Here is a 16,565-nt window from a genome sequence, read left to right on the forward strand (position 1 = left end):
CAGAGAAGGGCTGGCATCCGATGCACGGGGAGGGGAGAGGAGGGTGAACTCCATGACCTCATTCAGATGTCTGTTACTTCGCCTGGTGCACTCTACCAGATGTACAGAGTGAACAACTGGCCCCAATCTTTTCAGCCCAACTGTCTCAGCTTGAGATAAACTGGGATAATGAGCCCATTCACCTTCATGATAAATATACCAACACTGAAAGTTCAATTGACGAGGTTCTGTTTGGACAGGAAGTATACCAAACTTCCACTGTCCAAGCTGCAAAGAACCAGCATGATGAATGTTCTGCTTTGAACCTATTTTCTGTAGTTGGATGCAGCTTAGATGTTTCAAATCTATGCACAATAATGGTAGTTTGAAGACATAGTGTTATGATTACTAGCCATGCTGATGGCATGGTTTTACAGTGTACTGACATTCATTCATTCAAATCATATCAGTATTATTTCCATGGTTTTTGGTATGTTTTTTTTGGATGCCCACATGATGCCAATATAGCTGCTACTTATCACATGCAGAATATTGCAGCAATTATGGGAATGGAGATATTTCTCGACGATGTGGTTACCCCCCCAAAGATGGAAATATTGCCTATTGGTCACTTGGTCTGGCCACATCTTTGGTGATGACATCATGAGCTACTGCATGTAATACCTTGGATGCATCCTTTAGTAACCTGCTGACTGTTCACCACTAAATAACAGCGTTAGTGACACTTTTCAACATTCCATGAACCGATGTCCATGCCTAAGAGGAAGGATTTGGATCTCTGTGGAGATACCAGCACAATTACAAACGGACATAGATTTTGTTTGGTGGTTTTGAACTTCATCCAATTGAGTTGAGCAGTCTCTGAAAAACAGCAGATGCACTAAGATTGAATTAATGCCAATTACACTGAACTTAAACACAATCATTTACGTAATTTTGGTAAGTAAATGTTGTCTAATTTGTTTTTAATAGCTGCAATATTCTGCTGTCAAAAATAATTTGGACAGTATCTGCAAACTAATTCCAAATGCATACTTGTGCTATAAGCCATTTCTACAGTGCTTGTAGTCATTTAGGATGCTGGATATTATCCAGAATACAACAGCTGCCAGCTGATGATACTGACGTTGTTTCAAAGAATTCTAACACAGTCTTATTTATTTATTATTTTTTTACTGTCAAATGGACAAGTAGGTGATTTCCGCAGGACTCAATTACTCAATCACTTTCAATTAGACAGCACAAGTATTCCCCTCTTAAGTCTGTGGTTTACACAGAGAACAACTTTTCTATCTACAGTAAGGCACAGAAGGTATAGTAACATAATGTAGGATGCAGAAGAATATTCTTATTTTCATCCAGGTATTTTGTCATTTTACCATATATTTAGTAATGTTTCATAGTTTCCACAAACAGACAGAGCTCCGGGATGGACTGCAGCAGTTATGCACTTTCAGTCAAATTCATTTTTGCATGTTTTTTTCTTTTACCATTTGGTGTATTCTAACAACTGTAAAGGTGGACAATATTAAAGAAGAATTTAGAAGAGACATTTTACCATCAACAAGTCTGTGGACTTTATATAAAACCGCAACAGTTAAGACTGGACAAAAAATTTTGCAGTGTCTTTAAAGGTTGCTGTGAGTTAAACATGTCCCGAGCTAGAATGACACCAGCAGCCATGAAGACCTGAGCAGCTTTGACAAGGGCTTAATCATTATGAGATCTCTCTGCATAGATAATGGGGAAGGGCTTTATTGAAGGCTCGTGCATGAACATGATGTCTCCTAGATACCATATAATTGAGGATACTACAGAGAGAGCCTTTGAACCTAAAATAGCAGCGGCTTATTGGACTGAATGATTTGGAGGTATGCAAAGAAGCCAAAACATTAAGGTCAGCCACAGATGAAGTTAATGAGTTTAATTTTGACATAGCATTCACATCAGCATCTGGCTCATATTAGTCAACCATTTATCAATATATCACAAGATGGAGAAAGGGTAAGATGAAAAAATCTGAGAAAGTTGAAGACTGAAATCATTACTGAATCAGAGCACATATGAAGCAAAACAACTCGCAGGCTCTTCACAGTTTGCGGAGGTGAGGACCTACAGTGGGGGACAAACATTGAACTGGCACGAGAATGCAGGGACATGTGCTGGTACAAGCCTGATCTACATGGGTTCCAACTTAAAACATACACTGGAAACATCTGCTGCAGAAATGTTGGTACCTGTCTATGTCTTGCGGCTCTTTTGGTGCTGCACAAGTAGAGATAATGCTTTGGTTCATCATCGGTGAACAAAAGATTAGGTGCATTTAAAAAAAAATACAGTTTCTTTAACATGCAGTACAGCATTCCTTTGTTAAGTCCAAATCCAACTCATATAATAAAACAAGTGTTGATCCATTTTGCATCTACATCTACACTACTAGTCAAAACTTCGGACCCACCTTTTCATTTCAGAATGAGAAGGTTTGTCCGAACTTTTGACTGGGAGTGTACATTACAATACACAAAGCAATATACCTAGGCCACTGCTCTGGTATGGTATGCTTTTAACAGAGAAAGCCCAGCCACTGACCAACCGGTTTCAGCAACGTCATCACACAGAGAAATGCCCGAAATTGCTAAAATGTCACATTCATACTGTTCTGCTGGGACCATGAGATTGTTAAACCCCAACAGCCTTATTTATGCTTTGATAAATTGTTACAAGCCCTAAATGTGACCAGACTCATAATTGTGCTGCGGTGGAGTTTGTTCACTTTGGCAGAACATGCATACACTCTGTCAGCAACTACATTAACGCAGGTGACTCTTTGAATTTGCGGTTCTCTGTAGGACAACCAGCCTCTGTTTTCCACACCATTAGGTACCCAGCAATACCATTTGTGGCAGCAGGAATCACGTGACCCTCCTCCGAAACAAAAACATTCAGCTCTGTAAGTCAGCACGCCTGTGCCCATAACCGCAATGTATTTCGTAAAGCACTTACACTAATATGGCTAGCAATTAAGCTAATTACCAATTAAATGAGGAAAACAGATATCAAACAGAAGCTTAAACAGGCTACTCCTTTTAAAAGAGTCGAAAGACACATCACAGCACTCTGTTTTTTCCCGTTAGAGGAGAGGTGCTTGGCTCAGACACAAATGCTTCTCCCAAGAGGAAACTAATGTCATTGTGTGGGAGGTGCTGAAGAAAACATCCAGCTCTCTAAATAAGCTGAGGGCAGAGGGCACTGAAACAGGGTTAGGAGGAGATGTTACAAGTGGTTATTGGGTTATTGTGATATATATATATATATATATAATATATGTATAATTAATATAATATATTATATATATAATATATTATGATATATTAATATATATGTATATTATATATATATATATATATTATATTATATTTGTATAATTTTTTTTGTGGTGTGTCACAGTGGCCAACGTGTTAACATCAAAATAAGTTTGGATAGGACAGTACAGAACCTTGTCTTGTACCCGAGGAGGCCTTAGATTCCACTGAGGTTATACACACTGCAATAGGCACGAGATCATGAAATAATTAGTTGTATTTTGGCTTACACATGTGAAAGGATGAGTCAAAAATATTCCGCCACGCATTCACCTTTCTGCTGGGATGTCGTCCGCCATCAGAGAAGTGCTGTCAGTTTAATTAAATGGCTTGAAAACATGAGCACCAATAAATGCCCACCAACACAGGTCTCTATCCACTACTGTTATGAGAAATGTGATATTTTGGATGACTGCAGAAAAAGTAAATAATGTAATATAAAGCCTTCAGAGTCGGAGTCACACATCAAACAGCAATGGAAATATGTGATTCATGATTATTTCTTGGACTATGAGGACGTCTGCAAACATGTGGTGTTTTTGTCTGCTATACGTTTTGTCTCTTGGGTCAACCTTCTGCTTGACTGACAAATGTAATTTCTTTATTTTCACATTTTCAAAGCTGGACTCAGTTTTCACAGAATTCATCAGTCTGGTAAACATGCTATTGAGATTTCAATACAAAGAAAATATGCATATGACTGGATACAGTCCTACTGCCAATCAGGGCACTTTTGTTGTCAACAAATTCAACTCCATGGTGTCCAGATATTGTATATGACTGCTACGCTATTACTCTTCTGTAAATCCAACTATAACGATTTGATTGGCCCAGCACATCTTTGCTGCACAATCACTTTCCAACTTAGCGACTCCAAACCAGCCTCCCACTGCAAATTGTGGGTGGAGTAAGTCAGACTGGTTTCCAGGCAATAATTTCCCTTAAATTGGAAAACAAAACAAACACAACAATCTAATAGACCGTTACTATGACAGTATATATAAAGAGTACAAAGAAGACTGGCGACCAGGTCCTCAACAGTGAGGGCAAAGTAAATAGAGCTCCCCCTGGTGAATGGCTCCGTGTTAGTGGAGGGGACTTGGGCCAAACTAAAACATTAAAATGCAAGATGGCGCTGCCCATATCCTGGGAAAATAATGTCAGTTTGGCCAATGCAAGGAAGTGAGGACGCATATTTCTATGTCTATGGTCACAAGATCAGTGTCAAAAGTAAGGCCTTTGTATTGCAGCAAGGTCCTAACTATTACTGAAACACAACCTGCTGCCATTTTATTAAAGTTGCAGAGCATGGTCTCAATGAAGAGTCTAGGTATAGTACTACTATGATTACAATGGCAGGAACATTGCTGTGCTTAATTTATTATTGCATTAAATTTGACAGAGTTACAGCAGAACATTTTTAGAATGTTCAGTAACCTCGGTGTCACTGACTGGTTTTTATGATGATATTTTATTATCTGTTTTACAGTTGTGGTTCAGCAGAAGTAAAAATGTACATTTTTATGGCTTTTTTTTTTTTTTTACAAATCACTCTGACCTGGTGACAGGGACACAAAGACTTATTTTAACATTCCCCCCAGGGTCTCTTTTCCAGGGAGGCCTTACAGTTGTGGGGCTGTTACTGAGTGGATTTCAAGATGGGTGTTGCTTTCTGCATTGATTTTCAAGGTACAAGGTACAAAAGGTACAAAATTGTACTTGTGGTCATTTTATAGCACTTTCCACAGTGACAATACAACTATCAAATTATATGAGAATAATTATATTTATATGAAAACTTTTCGGTGGCACAAGGTGCTTCACAGACAAAGCAAACACACTTTAGCACTGATCAAAAAGTATAGATAAAAAAACAGATAAAGAGCAGCAGATAAAAAATATACAAAATAAAAACAGTGATAACAGCAAATGCAGAGGAAATTTAAAAAATGTTGAATGTAATTTATTTGTGCTCAAACTTGTCGTCCACCAGCATGTACCTCTGGCAACAAAGGGGCGACCCTGCACTTCAGGCATTTACAGAATGCACTTCACTTTGCAGGTCATTCTCCTGCACTCGTCTGCATCCGTGAAGGGCACATCCATGCTCGGTGCCTCTTTTAATGTCATCCACTAGGCGCCCAGCCACTAAGCTAGCTGAAGCATGAAGTGCCTTCAGGCAGTGTTGTTGTTTGTGCAGAACATTTAATGGTTGATTCACGTTCATAATTCACTTTCTCTTATCAATATCGACGGTTAGTCGTCCATATATAACACAGCGCTATCACACGTGATAATAGCTAAAGGGCACTGTCAGAGAAAAATACAAAGTTAATTTAAAAAAGATAATAGCCCAATAATTACTGTGTTCCCTAAAGCTCCATCCCCATCTAGTGATTCACTTGTTGCCCGCCATACATGGACGATGTTTCCTTGCAGTGAACATTTGAGGTAGCATTTGCTTCTTCGTCTGCCAATCAACTGTACTGGTTGGAGCAACACCTCAGTGGTGAGCTGAATTTCATTAACATCCCATGGTCTCTTCTTACCACATCACTGCTAGGGCTTTTATCAATATGCATTCTTGTCTGCGCTCGTCTTCTTGTGGAATTTTGAAACATCGCCATCACTCTACAGTTCAAATTCAAAGTACGCATCTGACCAAGGTCACTCCAAATACCCAGCTGTGTTCTCACCCCATGTGTTTTATCATGAACACCTCGAGAGGGGACTTGTATGTACAGTCAAATATCCTAGATTATACTTTACGGGCGCAATCAAGCACACTACTGTTCCAATTTCAGAATGACTGCCCTGCATCCTCATATCCTTCAGGAGTTGTAATTCGACAAGACCAAACCACCAAGTTTGCAAATCTGAAGTTAACTTGGTGTTAATAATCACTCCTATTCTCTGAAATATGATAAGTCCATGCATATGTGCAGACATGTTTCACCAGCGGGGGTCTGATCCTGCTATTTCAAATCAGACCTTTGACGGAAATGTTATTCGTAGTGAGCTGTAATCTGCACTGATCACTACTGCATGTGTGCCAGTCGCGAAGACAAAAACACAGATCTTCCTCCCACAGTGTGTAATAACAGAAACGCTGCTGCTGCACAGACGCACACACAGAGCCCCTCCTTCTGCCCTTGGTCTTGTCCTTCACTAACTCTAGGCACGCACACACACACACACACTTTTTTAAGCAGCAGCACCAAAGCAACCGACCTACTCTTTGATCTTATACATCATAACGAGCAAATATATATTCAGGAACAAACCAAAATTCAATGGCAGATGAGATGGCACCTTAAATAGAAAGGATCCATAATTTCATGGCTAATTAAAACTGGATAAACGAAGAGCTAATTGCAGTGAAATGTAATTAATGAAGCCGTAGGTTGGTGTATGTTGTCTGATTGACAATCACAGCGTAATAAACAGACCTGCCTGCCAGGAAGCAGATTTATAAGTGTTGTACTGTTTTCTGAGAACAGAATGGCTAAAGAGCGATACATCTAATGTGAATGATTATTTAACTTTGGGAATGTGAAGGGATTTCTGACAAGCAACACAGCAACATGGTTTTAAATATCTTCTTTTTTGTTCCTTTTTGGTTCCAGAAAACCCATGAGTCATTTGGAACCCAACACATGCTGTATTCCAGCAGTCATATATGGTTTGAATCTTTTTTTTTGTGTGTGTGTGTCTGTGTAATATCTCAAGCCAACGGTGAGAAATAATTGGAGTTCTGCATTGGCAGAATATACTGCTGGGCTGCACTTCTTTGAATATGTAACTGATGGAGGCAGGAGGAGAGAACGAGAGAGGGGGGTCGCCTCCCATTCCCATTCATGTGAGGCATAATAAAATAATCTTTTTGATTTGCAAGCAGTAAATTCTCTTTGCTGTCAGTGCTGTGCTGCACATTTTCATCTCGGTTTAAGCAGCGTGTCCTTGCCTGCCTGTATTTGTGGCGTAACGTAGACACAGTGTGTGATGTCTTACTGCACCGGACTGGTTTCCATTTGTCTCTGCATCACAAATGCCACGGCTGCAACATGCTCGGACACGCCGACGCTCACACCGCTTTTCTTTCAGAAGTGGAGTCAACGAGCCGCACTGCTCTTTAAAGTGATAGCTTTGAAGTGCGGCAAGCCTGGACTGGATGGTGTGATTCTGGCTAAGCTTAGCAGTGTATAAATCCTGGGCTAAATCTGGAGGTCAGGGGATGCTCACTACTCATGCGCATCTCCCCTAAGGCACACACAGAAGAAATAGGACATCCAAGTGCAAGGGTATCCCTGAAAAAAAAAAAGGATAAAAAGCACTTGCTCCCAACATAGCCGTGGACAATGCAGTCCATTGCTGCCAAGCGGAACATACAGGGGAGGGCTAAGCAGGGCTGACACAGTAGTCTCTGCTGCTGCTTCTGCTTTCGCCACACATACAGGAAAGTCACCTTCACGTTAAACGGCAGGCACTACTATTAGGGGCAGAGAATAAATTCTCACACAGCACTGGAAAGTGTGTCACAAGGCCATAATAATATATTATACAGGCTAATGGTAACTTTTGGGTGTGATGCCAGAACCTCACACACAACCAGATTGTCTTGATGGAAAATGTTGCCGTCACTAATTTTCCTCACAGACCTTTGTATGTATGATTGATGTCTTCTTTTGTCAGTTTCTACAACTGTTGCAGCAAGAGCTGAAATGACAGATGGATGCAGCTTGCTTGGGTAAATGTCACTTTGTGTGGAAAAGGTCGCTATGGTTGCATGGATTGCTGAAAAAGAAATGAAAAGTCAGGGCATCCTTTAACCCAATTCCTGAAAAAAGTCCATCAAGTCAGTATTTGGACAATCACAGTGACCCTTTTCTGTTTCCTGGTGGCTGTTCGTGGGTTTGAGAGTTGATGTTGTGTCCTCAATCTTGATGAAGACTCGAGCAATCGAAGTTACATGATACACCCAGTTTCACTAGTTCTATATATTTTATCAAAAGATCACACTTTGTCATTGTCATTGTCATGATAGTTAAAGCAAAAGCTGAGATCTTTAAAACTACATTATTTCATAAGGCTCATTGATTTGATTTTTGATTTTTGATTAAATTCTTCTTAATCCAGTACTTGAACCTTAATCATGTCTTCACAAGGTTAAACAATTCCCTGCTCGTCCTTATCTAAGCTTTTCACAGTGAAATGTAATTGTGAACACCAGGTTCACACTGTGGATGACCCAGCTGAGGGACTTGGAGGATATTCTGATCAGTTACACCAACTCAGCAAAACATACAGCTGCGGTGACTGCACACTCAGCGCTTTTGATGAGCCATATCAAGCTGACATTTTCCCCCAAATTAGTTTTCCACTGTTGGGAATATCTCACATGACTCCACACCAAGTCTAAAAATATTTGGGACTGATGAGCAATTTACAATTTATGTTGTGGCTGCACAGCAAGCAGCCGATCCTCTATTCTCAACATCAAAGACCCTTAAATCGCTTAAAATTCATTCCCAAACCTTCGTATTGAGCGAACGCTGAACTCACTGATGTTACATCTGTTTTCTCTCTCATTGATTTGGAGTCCTTCAGTTGGACAAATTACAGACCACCAAGCCTGTTAAGATATCTCGATGCAATCCAAGCATGAACAGTTACCGCTTGTTGTAAGCGGGTTGAAAAACTGTGTCTACTTTGGCTAATGTGAAGTAGGATTTGGAATGCCAATTTTAGGGTTAAGGATTTGATTTGAATGCACTGAAGTAGGTCTGGCCCTAAATCTGTTCAGCTATTTATGCTCCCTTACTCTGTTGGAAAGGCCTGAAAGTCAGTGTATGTGGAATATTAAAATTAGCATCATTATTCAAGCTTTACATGGAGCATGTGAAAATGCAGCCTTGTGTGGTGTCGGCATCTCATGCAGTTCCATTCAACACTGTCAGGTGGCTTTCTTTCTACAGCCCCATCCTGCTTTTTGGAAGTCCCATTTTCAGGTGGTTCATCGCCCTCAGTACTGTCCCCCTGGCCTCCTGCCTTTATTTTGCTGGGCTCTTCTATCTGCACGGTGAGGGATTTTGCTAATTCATGGGCCTTCACTGGAAATGAAGGACCACTTTCCTGAGAGCGCCAACTCACATCCGTCGCCTTTGGAAAGAAGCACAGGAGAAGCGTAAAATGCGGGAGCACTTTAGGAAGGGGCATGGAAGAGTGGAGTCTAGGTTCCACACGGGAGGTGAAAAATACATTTAGGTAAGCAGCAAGGCAAGCATCATCTTCTGCTCCTTCATTTTTCAAACAGAAGAACATTGACGTTTCATTTCTTGAAGAAACATTTTATATTATATCAATCCACAAAGTTGTTTATTCAGCTTTGTACATTACATCCTGCATGCTTTTATCCATCAGCACTACTCTGTAAAGGGATATTTAATGATTATTTTGTCACACAGTAGAGACCTAGTGTGTTGTATCCAGGCAAAGGAGGCTAAAACTGCTGCAACAGAACACCATGTGATCAAAAATAGAACACAGGAAAGGAGTGGAATCAGGACTATAAGGCTGTTCAGAGTTCAGACCTGTCTGATTGATTGTGGTGAGCCTTTTGTCATTTATCTTTAAGCGCAAACTATCATACCCCAAAAATAAATAGAGACTTGCGTGTTTGACTTTGCAAACTGGTAACACCAAGAGCAGAAAGTGTTTTCATAAACATAAACAGATTTCAGAATCTTGGCAGCCTTTCTACAACTGATTAAGTACATAGATTAATACACGGGCCAAAGATTACGATTAGAAGTGACAAAATCAGAATTTGCATTAGTATTACCATTTGCAGAAAGGAACCTCCACCATGCTTCACTATTGCCTGCAGACACTCATTATTGTAGCTCTCTCCAGCCCTGAACAAACTGCCTTCTGCGACAGCAAAATATTTCAAATTTTGACTCATCAGCCTAGAGCACCTGCTGCCATTTTTCTGCTCTTCAGTTTCTATTCTATGTTTTGGTGCATAGTTGAGTCTATTGGCTTGATTGTTTTCATGTCAGAGGATATTTGTCTGCAACTCTTCCATGAAGACCACTTCTGGCCAGGCTTCTCCGGACAGTAGATGGGTGTACCTGGGCCCCACTGGTTTCTACCAGTTCTCAACTGATGGCTCTGCTGGACATCTTCAGATTTTAAAGTGAAATAAGCTTGATGTGTTTTTCATCTGCTGCACAAAGTTTCCTTGGCCGACCAGTGTGTCTACAGTGTTACTAAATCCCTGACTTTGTGCAAGTGTACCTATAAGGATTGATGCTGGTTTGAATGCAAAGGGTAGTAACACCAAATATTGATGTGACTTAAACAATCATTATATATTTTTAGAAGTATTCTTAGTTTGCAGAATTTTCCCCCCACACCTGCATAAAGCTTTTGCACAGTACTATATGGACTAATAGCAACAACGGCTTAGATCAAGGATGATGAAAACAACTGAAATGAATTTAAAATGCACATCCCAACTATAAAAATGATGGTGTTAACACTATTTGTTCTGTTATCAAACATCTGTATTGCTTCTATTAAATCAGACTTACTTTTTTTTTCTCGTTTTTCAGATTTTCTTCATAACCACACTTTGTGCGCATTGAGCGCTATTTAGTGCAATCTGGCATTAAATTCACAAGCTCGGAGGCAAAGATGCATGAGATAAACTATATAAAATACATGTATGTACATGTGGTGCTCCCATCTGCTGTTCGAATGAAGTGAACAAGTGGTAATTCAAATATGCAAATCAGATCATGACATTATAGGCATGTGTGAGTAACAGATTTTGTCATGCATGGCTACACAATCTGCATGGTATGGCATCTGTACATCTGTGCACTATGCTAATTTCAACACTTGTATGTTTTTCCCATGGTATACATTCTAAACTTATTCATAATTTGGTTCATCCCGTTGGCATTTTTTTGTTTTGTTTTTTACAAATGCATGCCATTAATTTCTTTTTTTTTTTTCTAAAATACAATCATGACAGAAAAATGGTGTTCTTTTTTTTTTCTTATGTTCCTGGAATTCCCTGACCGTGCAGCTGATTCAATGTGCATACATGCATTACAAAATGTGTGTGGCCGTAAGTGTACGTACGCCAAGAGCGCAATCTGCTGGATATTTCTCAAGGAGAGGTCGAGGCAACGAAGCATAAGACTCCAGTCACTTCTTGTTCAGTCAAGGCAGCGTGTGGGACACCTGTGCCATCTCCAGTGTGAGTGCTCTGCGTCTCCAGGATCTGGTGGCAACACTGCAAGCCTGACTTAATGGAAACTGGCAGCTGAATAGACTGACAGGCAAACATCAGAACCAGCCAACCAGCTACACAGGTCTGCATACGTGAACTTGCGTACTTAATAGTTTTCACTTCTGCTTGAAGCAAAGTCCTAAATAGTGCATTGATAAGAAGGAATTACTTATTATGGACAGCAAAAAAGGAATTTGGAGTTTGTGCAGTGACCATTGCACATCTGATGTGTCTCTTATTCTGTCAATGCAACCCCATTCTATTGTCATTGAATGGTATAATGATTTTTTTCAAAGACACTTGTGGTCCAGTGAAGATAATTTCTCCACTGGTTTTCAACAGCAGGTCAACTTCTGATGGAAAACAATGATCTGAGGAACTGCAATATTTTTGGCGATCTGTAACTTTCTGTTGCATCAGGTCAAACTTCTTCTTTGTCTAATACCAGGTGACCAATGGCCAAGTACCTGCAAATAATCATAATGATATTCTCATTAATTACATTACAATCTTCCAATGTGTAGTCTGGTAACCACTTACCCTAAGTGGTTACCACCACCACCAACACTAAGCCTATGTCCAAACCAAACTTCTCCTAACTTCTAGCAAACCTAAACAATTGAACCAAGTCTTCAGTCTCTTATAGCCATTGGTAGGTGTCAGAAATTGACGTCAGGCCAATATGCCTCCACTTTATACTAAATTCCTTACTCCCAATGACCAAATCTCAAGCAATGGAACAACTGATCAAAAATCATCTTAAATCAACCAGTTTTGTTTCTTTTGTTGAATTTTATCAACGATTATGCTGGTTGCTGACATAAGCAAAATCACTAATAGGAATCTGAGAAGCTGTAATCAGCAAATGTTGGGTACTGTATTAAACTTGTCACATCATTTATTTGCCCAACTAATCAATTACTGCACTCATCCTGTTGCCAGTGTAAAACATAAATCACAACATAAATGCATTTCCAGCACTGTAATCGACCAAAAGCCTTTCTACCTCGAGGGAAGTTTCAGCTACTGGAGACATTTTAGCTGAATCGTGCAATTCCTGTGCAGCTATCCATATCACATTATTAATAATTAGCTGTTCAGATATCAGGAGAGAAGATTTAGGGAACTGCAAAAACAAATGAAAAAACATTCAAGTGAGCTCTTACCGCAAAACTGCAGTCTTACTGCTTTATTTATTCCTTGTCTGTCATTCATGTTTCACTGTAAAACAAAATAACACTCAGGTATTTTGTCACTACACTACAAAAAGGCAATAGTTTCTCCCCCAAATCCAACAGTTTTATATGAAATTTATAATAATACACAAATATGTGCCATTTTACAGCCTTAGCACTCAACATTGCAAAGCCCTAAATCACTACTTGACTTGACTGATGCCCCCTCCCCCTCTACATGAGAGCAGGTTATCACGGCAAGTAGCATGACCAGCAGCGTGTACAGTTGTCAGATACCATCAGCTCAACCGGATCCAGACGTCGGGCCATGCCAGGCAGTATGCACTCCTACGGTCTCTGGAGGCAGTGCTGCCAAGTGTATTTTTAGATTGTGCCACCTTATAAGCACAGCCTGGTCGCATCACATCTGTGTAGTTTAAGTAGAGCCCTCTCCCATCAAGGCAATGTGCCCTTTTACCAAGGGCCTAAGGTCAGACTATAGATCCGACATAGATTTATAGTGACACTTGAAAAAAAAAACTAAGATGAAACAATGTGTGAGTCTAGTCCTGGTTTTGTCACAAATGTCATTCTGCTCAAAAAATCACAAAACATTGAAAATGTAGTATCGAATATACAAAGTCACTACATTTTATGGTATGCTTAAACCCTGCTAATGACTGTAACGGTAAGAATTTACCACTAGTGGGGCATCACAGATTTGTCTTGAGGAAAGGTCATAGAATCATTACTATCTTTGTCTACTTCAGTGAGTAAATTTACTCTACAATCTGAGCAGAAAACAACCTTTGGATTGATATTTTTAATAGGGCTGTCAGAATTAATGCATTAATACGGATTAATCCATCATGCGTCACCCAGCTTGAGACTAACCAAGACAAAGACAAGCTGGCAATGCTGGCTGGCAAATGTCTGGCCACTCCTCCAACGACTATTCTGTGTGAGAAACTGTTCTCAGTTGCAGGCAACATTGTAAGTAAGAAGCAGTCAGCTCTCCTGACCCCCACATTAATGTGGAGAAATGTTCGTGTAAAAAAAGGAGACAAAAAGTTGTTTTGTTGAGACTGCTGAAGGCGCTTAAATAGCATGTTAAGTGCATATATATTCCGTTCTTTCTTGAGTCTGTTTGCTCATGTAAAATGAAATGCGATTAATATAGATTAAAATGAATGATATATAATCAATTAATCAAAATTAATCTACAGTAACCGGGTAATTAATCTGATTAAAATTTTAATCGCTTGACAGCACAAATTTTTATATACAATACAAAAGTAAGATTCTTTTTTGGGATATCTTTTAAGGAAGTTGGTCTAGACAAACAGTACTAATAACGTGCTAGATTGTAGGTCAGGAGTCATCATCTTAAGAATGCCAGGACCTTGATTGATCCCTAATGGACCAATCACAATGACTTCACGCCTCTAACTCGATCTAAGAGAGGTTCCTGAATAACTGCTCACAGACTAGACAAGAAGAAGCTAAGCTAAGCAACAATTTAAATACTATTCAATGTGCATTTAGACTTCCCTAGTTGGCACTAGTCACCTTCTATAACTGCCTGACCTCTGGAGGATCACATGGGGGAGCCTATCGCAGCTGTCATTAGGTGAGAGGTGGGGTACACCCTGGAAAGATCGTCTGTCTATCACAGCACTAACAGAGAGAGACAGACAACCATTCATACTCACACTCACCAGTGAACCCAACGAGCATGTCTTTAGACAGTGGGAGGAAGCCAAAGTACCCAGTACCCAGAGAGAACCCATGCAGATACCAGGAGTAATATTCAAACCCTGATGCTGTGGGCCATCAGTGCTAGCCACCACAACACTGTGCCATGTGCTGTGTCATTGGACATCAGTTGTTAGGAGATATCAGAAGAAATCTCATTATTTAGTGTATCGCATGGTTGGGACATTTTGAATTCATATTATTTGACAACTCATTTGCCCCAAAGAACCCACTTCCAAGAGCAAAGAGCAGCAACCCTAAACCCTCATTCCCATTATCCCTATCTTCCAGACCTTCCATTTGAAAAGCAGTGAGGTTAGGAGAGTTGTTTTATTGGCTCTGAGTGCCTCCCTTGGCTTTCACTCTTGTCTCATGACGGGACTCTGAACCAAGTAACCCAGAGATTTTTCTGTGCCCATCTTGCACAGATCAATTTGACTGTTGTTTTCCTGGTCAATGGCATCTCGTTACAAACAATACATTCACTGTCAACACTGGATGCCACATGGAATGGACTGTGTTATGGTTTAGGGTTTGATGGATGCCTAATAAAGAAAGTTTTGTCATTCTAGTGTAGTCACAAAAATAAATCTTATTTCTTTATTTTGTCAACTGGAACAGAGTGAAACAACTGCACACAGAAAACCCTTAAAATTGCATTTAATATAAGTAAAGAAAAATCTGAATTTAAATTTGAATGGGCTTTATTTTATTGTAGTATTTATAAGGTAAACCAGTCACTCAGCTAATGACTTTGGTTAAATAGACTTACCCCGGGTGTTTCAAGCAGTGGTAACCCTGATGGATATGTCCTGCTGGATGTAACACACAATGGATCAATCACATGTATTTGTAACCTAACCTCTACAATAAAACTCATCCAGAGGCAAGCCCCTGTTATTTATTGAATAGGCTTACATAGACTTCATGGACATTGACTTAATCCTATTAGTTCCTTTATCCTTTGCACTTTCATTTATTTGTCATGGACAATTTGGCAGATATTTCCACATAAACCTGCTTAAATTCGGCATATGCACTAGGCAGGAAAGACACGTTCTAGGTTAACACAAAAGAAGTCCACAGTATACCATAAATTACATTTAACATTTAGCTGAAACCGCAATGTTTCCTGAGCTTAAAAGGATACACCACCCTTATGTGAAATTTAATCTATCTAGGGTTACCTCAACTGATAAAGCGACAAAATAGTCCAGGAACTGTCTGATTCACCTCCACAATTGTACGTCACTGTGTGTTTGCCTTGTGGTAAATAATCAGAGCGACATCACCCATCACCCACCACCCCAACTAACCCTGGGGGAAACACTGATGTGCTACTTCCGACCCTGGCAGCATGTGTTGTGTTAACACCGGAAACAATGGGGGCCACAGTCACACCAGCTAAAAGTCAACAAATCCTTCAATTTAAACTGAAAAATAGATGTTACCCAGGACTTCTAGATGTACATCATACAATGGTTTGGGTTCAAATCACTGCTTGGTCAAAGTCAGGTGACAATAGTGGTCTCAAAACAGTAGCATATAAACCTTTAGAATTAGAATTTGTATTCAGATAAGGCAGTTTCCAAACAGTTCTATCATAGATTTTCACAGCAGCTGAACTCAACCGTCCCCCCCACATCAAGAGGATGTAGATGGCATGACCCATCAAGGTCACCTCGCATGAACTAGCCTGGAAGACTCGACTAATACCCTTTTCCCATTAACAGTCCTGCTCGAGATGTAGAGTGTGGGGAGATATTCTGCACGAACAAATGGACCCATGTAGAAACCAATTTCCCAGCCGTTACAAAGCAGACACAGATCCTACCTGACAGCCATACACAAAATGCTAACAGCTTTGATATTGAGAGCTGCTAGAATGATATTAAAGGCCACACTGAAAAAAAAAAAGAAAAACACACATTGTATAAAACTCCTTTTACCTCAGGCCCTTTGTCAAGTTTT

General features: G+C 39.9%; 1 protein-coding gene across 2 annotated transcripts in view; it reads right to left on the reverse strand.

Annotated features, from left to right (window-relative positions):
* Positions 1–16,565, reverse strand: part of zmat4a (zinc finger, matrin-type 4a) — a 109,900-nt gene that overhangs the window by 46,286 nt on the left and 47,049 nt on the right. The gene's annotated exons all lie outside the window — the stretch shown is intronic.

This window comes from Mugil cephalus, chromosome 8 (genome assembly GCF_022458985.1).
Source record: "Mugil cephalus isolate CIBA_MC_2020 chromosome 8, CIBA_Mcephalus_1.1, whole genome shotgun sequence".
Classification (NCBI taxonomy): Eukaryota; Metazoa; Chordata; class Actinopteri; order Mugiliformes; family Mugilidae; genus Mugil; species Mugil cephalus.